Below are 11,727 nucleotides of genomic sequence, written 5' to 3'. Positions count from 1 at the left end.
ATATTATTCCTTGCACTCGTGCGGTTAAATCTATTTAAATGATATTCTCACGACCGTCACATCGCAACACATAGTGGTGGCATCTTGCTGAAGATATCACGTTAATTTATACTCAATGATGTTTGTTCCATTGTTCCACAGACCTTATTTTCAGCATTAAAGCAGGAACTTATCTTATACCAACACCTTTATCTATATCTTCATGATTTTCTTTTCTTTTAATGTTGATGGAAGCAGAGGTTTTCCCAACTCTAACAAACTGCTGTTGCACTGTTAAAACTTGTACTGTAGGCTCTCTGGATATATCCGAGCACTTACACACATTGCAATCACCCTGTCTGCTTAACTTGATAAGCATGTCGAGGGGACTAAAATACATCCACTGTCTCTGCTTCTTTGGTACAATACGGTATTAACATCGCACTGTCCTGTCCGTTGAAAGGATTTGCAACTGATAATGCAATTCTGTGGAATTTTCTCATTTATTATAATGCTATTTCCTTTAAAAAATAAATAAAAATCGGTCATGACATAATGTGTTTTTAATCATCTATTTAATGTTATAATCAAACCACTAGTGAATGCTAGGTTGTATTTTTTTCCTTCTATTAGTGAAATACAGATTTTATTTAATTTTTAGAAGGTATTTTTTGGGGGGGCGTGGGGATAAGCTTTATGTTCTATCGTTGCCACATAGAAGTTCTGAAGTAGTGACTTGGAAGATCCGTGTGCATGTAACCCTCATGCGGTGTATTCTGTACATGTTACTGGATACATTGCTCCTCAAGTAAAGCACCAATCTGTTTTTCATCAAGATAGAATTTTCATGAAATATTTATATTATTATTCTATTATTTCACTGAAATCCCAACCCAGTCCAGAGATATACAGAGTCAAAGTGTGGATTTCTTTGTCATAGTATTTTTACTACACCTGGAACTTCTTCACAATGGACGGGGCTACCGCTGTCTAAAGTTGTCAATCCACCAGCCATCACTAGTGACGGCTGCAGGGAATTGGCTCTGTCTTTGGCGGATCCCGTGGTCTTGCGTGATCCTCCATAGACCTTAATACTGTACTCTTGCGCATGCCTAAGTACACCCCCAGCCGCTGGACCCCAGTTGTGATGTCACCATTGGTGGTCTTTGCAAATTACGTGAAGACCCCATATGGTGACCAATGCCGCATAAAAGAGCAAGTACAAAACAAACAATTAAAGTTTATTATGGACTGTTCATGGTAAAGTACCTGCTACTATTAGGGAGAGGTTAAAAAAATATTCTGTCTATTATTCACAGTGAAGTCCCTTAAATTGTTTACTGTTCTAGTGTGGATCATGCCAAACACAAAATGTAAAAAGAAATAATTATCTTCTTACAGCTTAGTACTTGCGTCACTCACTGCACATCTGTATAGGGTCTGACAAGTCTCTACTTATAGGTAATAACTTATTGAATAAATGTTCTGTGTAAGCCAGGGCTCGTGGAGGAAAAAGTGTGTTTGTAGTGAGAGCTGCCCTTATGAACAGTGAGTCACCAGTCGCGGTGTAGACTGGCCAGCTGTCTCTACTTATTGTTCAATGCAATTTGCAAACTCCCTTTCACCAAATTCCAAATATTCCTTTTTCATGCTTTGTTTGAGAATGTGAATTGCGGTACGTAGGGCTATTCACCATGCCATGGTGCAGAAGTTCTTATAGTTAATGCTATAACATCTCTGAGGCTATCCTTGTGAGGTTTTTCAGCAGGAACATTTTAAGTTTAATTTGTTTTACTGCTTTCCCTCTTTCCCCCTTTCCACCAATTAAGTACACATTTATATATATATATATATATATATATATATATATATATATATATATATATATATTTGTGTGAAGGGCTCATGATGGCAAAGAGAAATAAGACCTAATAAGTGTAGGATGGTATAAAAGTAGCAAGTCGGTTGTGGTGTGCCGAAACCGACGATGAGGTAGGCCTGAAAATAAAGAGGGCCCACCAAGAAGAAATGTAAGAAAAAGGAGTTGATAAAGAGGTGTGGGTGGGAGGGTGATGCAACGCTGACCTCGAAGGTATGGAGCCAGGTAAGGGGTGTCCCTTAAGTAGGGAAGGGGTGTGTCATACGCCCCTCCCACAAACACAGGCCAAAAGGCCTTACTACTTGTGTGAAGGGCTCATGATGGCAAAGAGAAATAAGACCTAATAAGTGTAGGATGGTATAAAAGTAGCAAGTCGGTTGTGGTGTGCCGAAACCGACGATGAGGTAGGCCTGAAAATAAAGAGGGCAAAAATAGAAATTTCAATATTTAATACAAACTACCAATATACATACTTTTAACAAGACATGTTCTGAAAAGCATTTCTTACTTCTTGTACAGGGTTAGGAATGTATCGTGTGTAAGCGGATGATTTCCAGCGCCCCAGTGTCTTGATAACATGAACCGGTATGTTAACACTGGAGGCTGTGGAGGCCGCTCCTATGCGGAAGGAGTGGCCTGAATAGTTAGCTGGCTTGAGTCCCAGCTGTGTTAGTAAGGACCTAACGTGGGTCATGAAGTTGGTAGTAGTGAGAACTGAACCTCGTAGAACAAAAAGTGGTTGTGATGGTGGTGCCTTGAGACTCTCTGTATAAGAGTCCAGTATTTGGACGGGGCACCATCTGTTGTGAGTCGGATAGTATTTAACCTCTACGGGTGGAGTGTGTTGACTGTTTTTGGAATGAGGTAGTGTCAGGATATAATAGTCCATGTGTTTGGTTAATTGCGAATGAAGCAGTAGGTGAGTGGATTGTGTTGTATTGATGGCGGTAAACTCTCTAGGTCTCAGAAACCCATAAAAAGCCACGTAAATAGCTGTTTTGATGACTAGAGTTGTGTTGAAGGAGAAGGGTTTTAGATCTAGTAGTTGTGATAATTTCTTAAGGATATGAAAATCTATAGGAAGCCTCTGTGCTGTATGCGGGGGTTCGGATCTTTGTATACCCCTAAGGATGTTCTTGATTTGGTATGATGACATGAAACTTGAGTTGTTGGGTTGTAAGGTCAGCATGTGATGTTGGATGCCTGTAAGATATAGTTTGATTGTGTTGTAAGAAAGTTTGAGTTTGATGTGGCAAAAAGAGGCAAAACCTAAAAAAGATGTCATGATGAATGGTTGTAATATGTTGTGTTCCAAAAGGAATCTTTTGAATAAACTGAAAGCTCTGTTGTAGGTTTTCCTGGTATTTGTAGATAGAGCTAGTTGGGACAAAGTTTTGCAATGTTGCATGATAACGTCTAGTCCATTGTTAGCTGATGGAACAGTGGAGTGGCCGTGGCTGTGAGCGCGGCTGATGGGAGAAGTTGATGAAAGGCCTGGAATTTAAAACAAGACAAATTATCAGCTGCCTCGTTACAAATACCTGGAATATGAACACAATGCAAGAAAAATTATGACATGCTGCCAACCAAGTGAGTTTCCTCAAAAATCTCATGATAGTAAGGGAGTTGGAGCGACCTTTGTTGATAATGGAACAGGTTGCTTGGTTGTCTGAGTAACACCTGACTGATGAACCTGTCCATAGATGTCCCCATGCCACGGCAGCCGCCACGATGGGATATATCTCGAAAAGAGCTGAGGTAGAGAAAAAACACTCCAGGTCCTGCACCTCTGAAGGCCAGCTACCCCAAAGCCATTCGTTCCCAAAAATCGCTGCAAAACCTGTGGTAGACGCCGCGTCTGTCCAAACAGTAGGAGAAGTGTCAGACAATTGAGGGAGGAACATGCTTTTTCCGTTCCAGGAGTTTAAAAAGTTTCTCCACATGAGAAGGTCTGCCGTGGCTTGGGTATCTAGGGTTAATCTGTGTGCATCATGTAGAAACCGTGGGAACATGCTGAGGAGACGTGATATGAAAGCACGGCCTTGAGGTATAATACGCATGGCAAAATTGAGTGACCCCAGTAAAGATTGTAATTCTTTGCGGTTGCAAGTGCGTAGTTGTATATAGAGGTTGATGTTTGTCAGGATGTTTTCTACCTTGGTGCGTGGTAGGCTAGCTTGCATGTTGGCTGAGTCTAGCATGATGCCCAGGAAAGTGATGATGGTATCTGGGCCTTCGGTCTTGGTAGGGGAGACTGGGACCCCCAACTGGTTGAATAGGCTGACAGTTTCTTTGAGGCTACTGGGAGGGGAAGAATTCTCCTCGACCATTAGGAAATCGTCCAGATAATGTATGACTGTAGGGCATCTGGATATATTGAGTAGTAACCAGCATAGGATTTCGGCAAATGTGTCAAATATGGCTGGACTACTTTTAGAACCAAAAGTTAGTCGTGAGAAAAAGTAGTAGTTCCCTTCCCACTTGATGCCATGTAGGTGCCACAGTGTGGGGTGGATTGGTAGTAGTTTGAATGCATTTGTTATGTCGGTCTTACTGAGCCATGCACCGACTCCTGCCTGTAAGATAGCCGTAATGGCGTGGTCTATAGTGGAATATTGCAGGGAGAATTCCTCCGATGGTATTAGGGAGTTGAGGCTAGGAGTGGTAGAGGTGTGTGGTGCCGACAAATCGATAATAAGTCTCTGCTTGTTGGAAGATTTTCCTGTGACAACCCCGATAGGGTTTGTCCTCCATGTAGTGAAAGGAGGGGATTGAAAAGGTCCCAATAAAAAACCTTCTGACACTTCTTTAGCTATGAGTGTGTCAACAGCTGTAGGGTTGTGTTGGGCGGATTGTAGATTTGGACATTCCAGGATTCCTGAAGGCATATGTATGATACCTGTGTGGAATCCTTCTGATAGACCACTAAATGTGTAGATGGATGCTGTGACAGAAATGTCGCAAGTAGGGATATGTTGATAGACGTTAGGTACTGTTTGGGGTACATTTTATTGGGACACATGATTTTTGCATGTGCCCTGAAACATTTTGAGCATATATGCAATAAACGACAACCGCTGTAATTACATGTACCAACATTAAAGTTATTACATATCTGGGATTTGCCCAGAAACTTGATAAGTCTACCCAGTTTGTCTTTAGCTATTTTCTCCGTAGGACCAGCGGAGCTAGGTCCTTGCACATGGGTATGCTCGTTAGCAGTGGTGGAACAAAAATTTGCCGAATGAGACATGGAGGAGCAGTATGCACAAGCCGGCGTCCTTAGCCCTGCAAAGTGTCTGCAGAAAATCACTGTGTCTATCTTACTCCAGTTGGACCTTGTCCCGTACTGTGAGAAGGCGCCTGACACTTTTGCAGAAAAAGATCTATGGTAATCGTAGAATGCCGATCCACCATATTTATTGCCCAGGTCCACCAGCTTGTGCATATACATGTCAAATTCCTCACGCCTGTGTGGGTAAACGGCACATATGACATCCCGGTAGATGCCAAAAGCCAACACAAATTCCGGGATGGTGAGTTTCCTGTTTAGGCGTGCATCCCTGGACTTGACCACCACAGAAATATCCTCATACGCATAAGTTTTATGCTCCACCACATCCTGGGAGGCAATTAGTAGTGCAGCTAAGTTGACATCTTTACCTTCCAGGATGTCTTTCTTAAGGTGCTCAGGTATCATATGGGCAGGGTTAACCTCCTGCTCGTCAGAGGTGGTGGCTGGAGAAACTAGTGGCAACTCGACCAGTGGCGGAGGGGTCACAGTGGCTGACCCAGCCAAGGTAAGGGCTTTGGTGACCGATTCCAGTTTCTCCAGCCTGGAGTTTACCTTGCCCATGGATGACATGAGGGATGTAAGCATGCCATGTATATCTGTCGGGTTAGACTGGCTAGTCCCTTCCCCTGCATCAGAGTTATCAGTTGAGGTGTGCAACAGTTTGTATAGTTCCGCTTTCCTGGCAGTAGCGGGGAAAGGAATGTGTCGCCTCCTGAGTTCGCTAGTTATGCGAGGGATTGTCCAGGACCTGAATGATGCAGGACTAGCCATGTCTTCTTCCGGTGGTGGGGAGTTTGGTCTAGCCGGAGTGCTCGGGATGGAGAAATCCTCTACCCCTTCTTGAGACATACTAGATGAGAAAATATACCGTTAGTGTTGAAACCCAGGGGATGTACTGGCAGGCTAATTATGCCGTGTGAGGCGAAAAAATTAATCTTGTCCTTTGGTGACAGGTGAGGCCCTGCTATTTGCCAAGTGGCTATGAGAGGCTCTATCTATGCGTTGGCGCGAGGGAATATTGAGGCCACCCATGTAGTGGCAGGAATTCGTAGGCCTCTCGGTGACAATAAAAGAAAAACAGGGGAAGGGAGTGACAGGTGACGCCCTCTCTAAACTTTGCGAGGCGGCTAACTAACGTGTGGCTCGAGGGGTGTTTGCCTCCGAAACGTTTGAGGCGGGGTGTTGGCCTCGTGGACCTCTAAACTATAGGCGGTATGCCAAGAGGGGAGATACCTATTTGGGCCTATACCCCTAACTTGCCAGTACTCTATGTCCTATTTAGGGAGAACGTATGTGACACGTGAGCAGGCTTACGTACCTGATAGTATGTAAACGTATATGGTGCGTAAGGTATAGAAAACCTGGATAAACCTAAAAGGGTAGAAATAGATATGATAGTATGAGAAATGGATCCTGTGATACTAACGTAGACTAGATATGCTGTGGTTGATATTATTAACCGTATGTGTTGAAGGGGAACAATTAGAGTAAGGAAGTACCCCGCCTGATTGTTATGGAGAAAAACCGTAACGCAGGATTAGCTTGTAGTGGCTACGTATAATGTGTATACATGGTGACCAAATTTAAAACATATATATGGCCGTGCTACTGTAGTAATCGTAGTGCAGGGAGTATGAGTTAAAATATGAAAATTGACCATATGCAGAAAAAGTTGACGTATGAGAGGTTAAACCAAAAGTGTGATTCAATCCTGAAAGTGTGAGATGTTGGGACCGTGTTCTGTATACACGATATATCGTTTGAGTATATGCAGAAAGGTCAGGAAATGTACGTGCCATGTAATCGGGTGTACATGGTAGTGACAACGTAATATACACAAATAAATTAGAGAAAACCTTATCACATATATACACATTATACCTATTCCTGATTAATTATCTGAGTTCTTGTGTATGTAATTTGAGTACATAAAGAAAAGTCAGCATATGACACGTGCCATGTAATGAAAAGTGTACATGGTGTGTTTAAACAGGGAGGAAAAAAAAAAACGTTTGTTTAAAACAAATTTCCTAAGTGTAAATGGAAGGTACACAAAAAGTAAAGTTGTTCAAGCAAAACTATGTATATGTATACCAGGATAATATCATGAACTAATAATACATGAGCCCTAACCTAGGTATAATTAATGTGACAGCATAAATTATGAAATACATGCTATAATCGTTATATGTATATAAAACAGACTGGTATTTAATGAACTATAATCTGCATTAAAAATGAATAATCCTACTATCAGGTACTAAAAACTTATCATATAGAAACAAACTGAAATAAAGGAGGAAAAAAGTAAAGCATAAGAATGCTACATACTTAGTACTTGGTTTCCGGAAACCGGAGGGTTAATTTGCCTGAGACTTTGGCCGTAAAGCGTGTGGCCGTAAAGTAAGGCTGAAAATTATTGCGACGCCGTGGGAAGTGATCCGGGCGACGGACTTACGTTTGAGAAGTCCTGAGGACTCGATCAGCGAAGAAGACCGGGTTTTTTGTGCGTGGCTGGCCGTGGAAAGACCTGTAAGGAGTTCCTGGACACAGCTGACACCGAAGAAAAACGCGGAGTTTCCGAAAGCAAGATGGCGCCGTCCGTGAACCGGAAGTGGATTCAGGATGCAACGCTGACCTCGAAGGTATGGAGCCAGGTAAGGGGTGTCCCTTAAGTAGGGAAGGGGTGTGTCATACGCCCCTCCCACAAACACAGGCCAAAAGGCCTTACTACATATATATATATATATATATAGTGAGTAGTTTCCGGGGTCTACCACACCAGGCAAGGAGGGGTCTACCACACCAGACAAGACCTAAGGTGCAGACGGTACATGTACAATGAGGCCCCTGAGACAATCCAGCGCATAGTGGCCGGGTGCAAGATATTCGCAGGAAAGCATACACAGAGTAGCATAACCAGATTACTGGAATTGTATACAGAAACATCTGCACAGAATATGGTCTGGACCTGCTGAGAATACCACAAAGGGTAGTTGAGAATGACAGGGCTAAGATCCTGTGGGACTCTCAGATCCAGACAGACAAGCAAGTACAGGCCAACCAACCTTACATCATGGTGTTGGACAAGAAACAGAAGACTGCGGTGGTGATGGATGTGGAAATTCCCAGTGACTGTAACATCAGGAAGAAGGAACATGAGAAGGTGGAGCAATACCAAGGAGTGAAATAGGAGCTAGAATGGATGTGGAAAGTGAAGGCAGTAGTAGTCCCAGTTGTTATAGGAGCACTCGGGCTGTGATCCCCAAGTTGAGGGAGTGGCTTCAACAGATTCCAGGTAGGAAGTTCTAGGAACAGTTAAAATACCATGCAGAACCCTCAAACTCCCAGGCCAATGGTAGAATGAGGAATAAACATAGCACTTAGGAAAGGTGAGAAAATTGATTATATTTAATATATATATATATATTATTATTTTTTTTTTTTACATACATATAGCTAATGGCCTCATAGAAAGTCTAAAAATATACTTAATTCCAGCACCAAGGTTTCTGTCTTGGCCTGATCCTCTTTAGGTGACATCACTCCCTCTTGTATGTCAAGAAGGGCCATGGGATGATATAGATGATATTGACTGGGGTAATGCCAACGTTAGCTATATGGTGCCAACATGCTGTGCCAAACATGCACAGAGTTGACATTAGCCAGCCCAGAACTCTTGGTCTAGACTGGCTAATGAAGCCCAGTTGTTTGTGCAGCGTTTTCATAGCAAAATGCTGCTGATACAGACACTAGGCACCATGACCACTTCATGGTATTTGGAGTAACTCTTTAAGGGTGACTGATCTTCATGGAAATTGCACTTCACAGTTAATCTTTATGTTAGGCTTGGGTGCTCATGACCATATTTAGCACAAATATACAAGAACATTCATATTCATACACACAGGAATATCGTCCTATGGGTACACACAAACACATGACTAAAATAAAAACATTGCACGGACATACGTCTAAGGCCAACCCTGGTAGCATATGGTAATTTATATATCCCAGAAGATATTGGTAGTTTAATGGTTAACAACATATTTCAAAAATCAAAATGCTCTTTAAATATCATGACAGCTGTTCTTGAAATCCTAGGATCTCACCTCCACCACATCAAATGTAAAATAAAATTAGGTTTGCAGGGCAAAATATTCAGTGGTTTAAAACTCATTGGGGTATATTTTAAATACATTCTATTTCATACAGAGGTCTACAAATAAAAATAACAAAACTCCGTAAATATCACTATAGTTGTAAAATATTTTTTCTGAGTATTAATAAAGCAAACAATTATATGAAGCTAAACAATCTTCGAATGTTTAGGATGCAAAGAGTTCTATTAAATGTCATAAACATTTGTGAAGCGTAAACAAATACAAAGGCTTGGACCCCCTGCCCCCCTTCCTCGTCCTTCCTTGGAAACCACTGTAAGCATTCTTTTCAACAATTGATTTTAATGGTTGCATGAATTCACCTTGTGCAAACGTAAAATGGCTGATAAACTTCTCACCTTGTAAAATCTATCTGTTTAAAAGCATATAAAGATTTTAATGATGGTACACTATTCGGTAGTTAATTATATATACAACTTTTTATTATTTTTTTTTGTTATGCAAAATTTTGGACTCTGAATTCGGTCTGAAAAATATTCTTCGATTATTACCGTATATATTTGACACATTTCATGTATAGATTTATCATTGATAAACCGAACTGTCCTATTGCACTGAAATATTTCACAATCTGTCTGACTCGTTAAGAATCCTTTTACTCTTAGTCTGGAAGTAATCCAAAATACAAGGCTGCAGCTGGCATGTTCAAAATTGGCTGGCTCCAGAAAGGCTTTTTGGTGGTGGTGGTGGTGGGGGGTGGTTTAAAATAAAATTTAGAGAAAAAAAAGGAGTCTATTGTTAGATCAGGCTCTGCCCACCTGTCCGAACAAAGATATCTATAAATAAAAGTGTGCAAAGCCAAATTCATCATCCGTGACAAACAGCCCCTTCTGTTTAGCTTCAAAGAATTTATATTTGGCCATCACTGATATGAAAGTTAAACACTCCAATGGAAAAAAAAGTTCAAATGTAGTAGATATACCCCAATGAAAACGCAAATGCATTTTGTTTTCGTTGGGGTTCTAAGACAGCTTACAAAAAGCTGTAGCTATCTTGTCTGCAGCCTTTTTAAATCCTCCCTTTTTAGCCACACCCAAACTTTCTGTATCTGTCCAATCACAGTCTGCCCAATGCAGCTCAATGAGACGTCTTTGCAAGGTAGGTACTTTTAGAACTTGGTGCCTCTTGAGTTTAGCCCCACTGAACTGCCCAAACCAGGACGGAACAGGACAGGTTGTCTGACAGCCAGGGAGGGTAACAAGGTTAATTTATAAAAGTACCAATTTCTATTGAAATCTGCACTCATTGTAAAATGAAAATGAAGGCATGAAGCATTTCAGCAATTTAAAGATTTGGAATGCCCCTTTTAAGTAAGGAGAAAGAGACACACCTCCCTCGACAATGGTACAGCTCTCACAAGGCACTCTGCCCCTTCTCCTATCACGCACATCGCACTCTGCGTGCATGCGTCCATGGAACCCAGAAGGAATAGGATTTCACCAGCCATGACTGTGAAGGACACGATCAGGTCCAGTTTGTGGACAGGGATTCCTACGGTGAGGATGCTGTGCTGCCACTTGTTGAATTCAAGAGAGTGCGTGGAATGTTGGAGGGGCCAGAGACTTTGCTGAATGCTAGCATGATAGTTAGCAGGAGATCTGTGGCAAAGAAGAGTCATCCACACTGGAGTGGTAGAGGAGAGGGGAGATCCTGACACTAGCTCCAACCTTGACATTTTAGTGCTGTGTCTAAGAATGATAGTTTTTAGCTGTAGCACTGAAATAACACATGCATTGTTGGGAATCCAGAGTACCCCATTTAACTAAAGAGGACTACTTATATGTCCTTGATCAGCTCTTGTCCTGAAGAAACCAGAATGTGAAGCATGTGGATATGGTGATATAACCAAAGTGGGTAAACCAAAGAGGCCTTGAGATTTGTACACATTAGATGCTTGTCTACTGATTTGGAATAAGACTTTTAATTTTACATATGATTTGTAAGTGGCAGCCTAATACTGCATCAAAATCACACAGTGCATACACGGATCAGCCACAACATTAAAACCACCTTCCTAATGTTATGTAGTTCCCCTCGTGCTGCCAAAACTGCTCTGATGTGTCGAGGCATGGACTCCACAAGACCTCTGAACGTACTTTGTGGTATCTGACACCAAGACATGAGCAGCATATCCTGCAGGTCCTGCAAGTTGCCAAGCTGGGGCCTCAATTGATTGGATTAATTGTTCCAGCATTTCCCACAGATGCTCAAGCAACGTTTTTCTATTGCTCCATTGTCCAGTTCTGAGGCTCACGTCCCCTTTGAAGAAGCTTTGGGCGATGGACAGGGGTCATCATGGACACTCTGACCAGTCTGCGGTTATGCAGCTCAATACGCAGCAAACTGCGTTGCACTGTGTATTATGACAACGTTCTATCAAGTCCAGCATTAGG

This window comes from Pelobates fuscus, chromosome 13, assembly GCF_036172605.1.
Source record: "Pelobates fuscus isolate aPelFus1 chromosome 13, aPelFus1.pri, whole genome shotgun sequence".
Taxonomy (NCBI): Eukaryota; Metazoa; Chordata; class Amphibia; order Anura; family Pelobatidae; genus Pelobates; species Pelobates fuscus.
The sequence above is the reverse complement of the archived record's forward strand: the minus strand, read 5'-3'. Positions refer to the sequence as shown.